We start from the raw sequence: 4,064 nt of genomic DNA, 5'->3' as shown, positions 1-4,064 counted from the left end.
ATGTGTACTATGCTGACATGAACATGGTTAGTAGACTTGTAGACAAATAAAACGAAGATTTGTCAGTCTTACAATTCAATAATGTCATCCGCATATCAATCCAGAACATGTGATTATTTGATACCCACAGAGTTTCAAACTAATCCCTTGAAGTTCAAGGTTTGTCCTTAATCAAAATCCTCTAAATTGATTGAGTCTATAGATTAAAAAAAAAGCTAATGCCACTAAATTGTCATTATAGATATCAATATATTTTTCTGTGAAAATCGAGCAATAAGTTGTTATAGTTTCATTACAGATAATCCTAGAACATCAATTAATTTGGAATTAAAGGAGCACTGGAGCAGAGAGGAAAGTCAAACATAGTATTGACGTATTTTCAGGTTTTATTGTCTTAAAATACTTTCACCAAGTTGACATCACCTAACGTTTGAACTTAATCTCAGACATGAATATTTGAAATATTTATATAATGGTCGACTCGAAACTACAAGTGGCGACCAATAAGCACGGCAAACACAACTAGTAGGATCCATCTTCTGGTTTCCCTTGCCTTCCATTCCCCGGCCGGTCATTATGCACAAGCTCGTATGCTCTGCTTTTCTTCTCCTCCTCCTCTCGTCATCCACGGCGGGGGACCCCGGCGTCCCGTGCTACGAATCCATCTTCAGCTTCGGCGACTCCTTCGCCGACACGGGCAACAACCCCGTCGTCTTCCAATGGTACTCCATCTTCGACCCGGTGACGCGACCTCCGTACGGCACCACCTTCTTCGGCCGCCCAACGGGCCGGAACGGCGACGGCCGGCTGATCATTGATTTCGTCGGTAGATAATCTGCATTTCAGTTTTTGTCCTAGCGGCCTGGCTATTCACTCGATAACTCTAGGTTCTTTGCGGGAGCAGCTGAAAAGCTGGGCCTGCCGTACGTGCCGTCCACCCTGGCGCACAACGGCAGCTTCCGCCAAGGGGCCAACTTCGCCGTCGGCGCCGCCACCGCTGTGGACGCCGTTTTCTTCCACGAGAGGGGCATTCCCGGTGCCCCAAGCAAGTTCCCCCTCAATACCAGCTTAGGCGTGCAGCTGGAGTGGTTCGAGTCGATGAAGCCCTCCCTGTGCCGGACAGCCCGAGGTTAGTATCTACTTTTGTTGGCTTGTTTGATGCATGATGCGAGCTGGAATGATGGATAGGGATGCAAGCAGAGTGCGAGGAATTCTTCGGCAAGTCCCTATTCTTTGGTGGGCGAGTTCGGAGTCAACGACTATCACCTCTTTTTCCAGAAGAAAATGGTAGATGAAGTCATGTCCTTGGTTCCACATGTGGTGGCGACCATCTCCATGGCCATCGAGGTACCGTACTGCCTGCTCTCATCCGTCAGTTCACTCATACAGATCGCGCGATGTGCTGCACTGAACCAATGCTAAGGTCTATTGCGATGTCAAGTACAGAGCCTGATCATTGAGCATGGCGCCAGGAGCCTGGTGGTTCCCGGCGTGATCCCGTCAGGATGCTCGCCGCCGATTCTGGCCAAGTTCGCCGACGCCTCACAATCAGCGTACGACTCCAAGACTGGCTGTCTGAAAGAGTACAACGAGCTGGGTTTGCGCCACAACTCGCTTCTGCAAGCAGCCCTGGCCAAGCTCCGGGCCAAGCATCCGGACGTCATGATCGTCTACGCCGATTTCTTCGGCCCCATCATGGAGATGGTGGAGTCACCTAGCAAGTTTGGTCAGCGCTAACTCAACTGGCTCTAGGTTCAAACTAAGACAAAAGTTTCAGGCATGAATATAAGATGGATGATTCCATGAATTGCAGGGTTTGAGGAAGACGTGCTAAGAGTGTGTTGTGGAGGGCCCGGAAGGTACAGGGTCAACGCGACGGTTCCATGCGGCGATGCAGCTGCAACCACCTGCCGGCGTCCATCCGCTCGGCTCTACTGGGACGGCGTCCATCTCACCGAGGCGGCTAACCGCCACGTCGCGGATCGATGGTTGGCCCAGATGAACGCATTTGGGAGAGCCGGCTGCAACAAAACATTCTGACCAGCTCCAGTCGGCGACACCAAGTTCGTCGTGAGCCAGCCATATAGCATTTGTTAATCTGTGTTTTATTTCATGTCTGTGTTAGTACTATTCAAATTCTTGTATTGCTCTTTGGAGGCATAAAAGGCGCAGCAGCTCTTTATAGTCAACTAGCAAAAGAAGCTCGTGCGTTGCTACAGGTGGATCTTCATTAAAAAAAAAATTGGGCCATGGAGTTTGCATGACCCCTTAAGTTTTCTTCATTGTAACACATGTCAAAATAATGGAAATATAATAGTTGCTACAATTCGACTTTGCATGAATATAAAGCAAACATACCTAATTATTTAATAAATCCATTCAATATTTCTATGACATATGTGCTTCTCTGCACCAGTTGGAGTGTGTTTTTAAGTTTTTAAGATGTATAAATGATTATGATGGTGTAAAGTTTTAGTACTCAAAGATTATTTCTAAGGAATGCTTAAAGTTGGTATTGATGGTAAACTACTCCCTCGGTTTTTATTTAATTTACATTTTAGGATTTGTCAAAATCAATAGTTGCAAAATTTGAACAAAAATATAAAATAATACAAATATATAAAATAACAAATATATACAATATAAAAATATAATTTATAATGATTCAAATACAATAGATATTGTATTAAAATATTGACATTTTTCGTAAATATTTTATCAAAGTTTATAAAACTTGACTTTGACCAAATTAACCTAGAACGCAAAATAATTCTGAATGGAGAGAGTATATGCAAAACCTAGTGGCACACCTAGTACTATTAATCACAGCAGATCACAGGGAAGATCGTAGAATTCAATCAACAGATCACCATATACTATTAACAGATATATAGCTTAATTTTGACTTAAGTTTAATAAATTTGGTAGTACGTGCCACTTAGGGAATGAAGAATGATATATTTTCTATCCAGCGCACAAGCTGAAGCTATCGTTTGGACCTACATCGTTTTCTTCTTTCTCGTCTCCTGTGTCTCCTCCACGATTTTCTGCTCCTGTTTTCTCTCTCTCTCTCTCTCTCTCTCTTTGTTCCAATGAAAACATTAACAGCAAGAATAGAATTTGGCAAAATGTCTATTGGGTTCCAATCTTTGTATGCAAGATCCGCCACTTCTCCACTAACAAATCTGAGTTGTTTCTCTGCTCGAAGTTCAACTTTTTCGATAAAGGAAATATATTAATATCAAAAAGATACCAATTACACCCAGCCTCTGCAACAATGCACCACCCTAATGGCACTACGGATGCACACAGCCAAAAAAAGGAAAAGAAAACTAAAAAACAAAAGTCCCGCTACAGTATCTGGGCCTAACAACAGCAGTACATCCACCGCCAAGATAACACCTGAATTACAGACTCTCCAAAAAACGATGCCTCCAAGAAGGGAACAGTGCTCAAACACCATCGTCGCCCGATCAAAGATCTTAGGTTTTCACTCTGAAGATAGTCCCCGCTCTCAAAACAATGCCTCCACCAAGGCCATTGCCAGGCACAACCAGTTAAGGCCAGACCTTGGGTTTTCACCCTGAAAGGTAGGACTCTGCGCTTCACCTGTGTTGTCGCCCCCACTTTTATACCGCTGCTGTGATGCCCGGAACACCAAGCCAGTCTCTCAATAGCGTGGAGACTTGAACCTCCCTTAGCTAGTCCTCCCCTTCAGCCTTCATGAAATTCTCTTCTTCCGACTTTCATCATGGATCCATAGTCACTTGATGTCAACACAGAAAAAGAGCTTCGCGCCGCTCCCTCCAGAACCAAACGGTCGGAATAAAAGCATGGGTGCGCACGACTGAATACCTCCGATCCAGCAAACTCCAGGCAAAACACTATAACATTCGCCGGCGGAGCCTTCCGGAACTCAACCCTCCGGCCAGATCACGAGTCCAAGCCTCCGGTAGGTCCTCCTCTTCACACAAGAGAGGTCCTACGACCGCCGCCTAGAGGCGGGGAGGAGGGCATGGCGCAGACCGAGGGCCTGGCCGCCACCCACCACCAGCCCCTGCCGG

At 45.6% G+C, this 4,064-nt stretch overlaps 1 pseudogene; it reads left to right on the top strand.

Moving 5' to 3' along the window:
• Positions 1–528: 528 nt before the first annotated feature.
• Positions 529–2,291, top strand: LOC127317389 (GDSL esterase/lipase At5g45910-like; annotated as a pseudogene).
• The last annotated feature ends 1,773 nt before the right edge of the window (positions 2,292–4,064 follow it).

The sequence above is a fragment of the Lolium perenne genome, chromosome 7 (assembly GCF_019359855.2).
Source record: "Lolium perenne isolate Kyuss_39 chromosome 7, Kyuss_2.0, whole genome shotgun sequence".
NCBI classification, from domain to species: domain Eukaryota; kingdom Viridiplantae; phylum Streptophyta; class Magnoliopsida; order Poales; family Poaceae; genus Lolium; species Lolium perenne.
The sequence above is the reverse complement of the archived record's forward strand: the minus strand, read 5'-3'. Positions and strand labels throughout refer to the sequence as shown.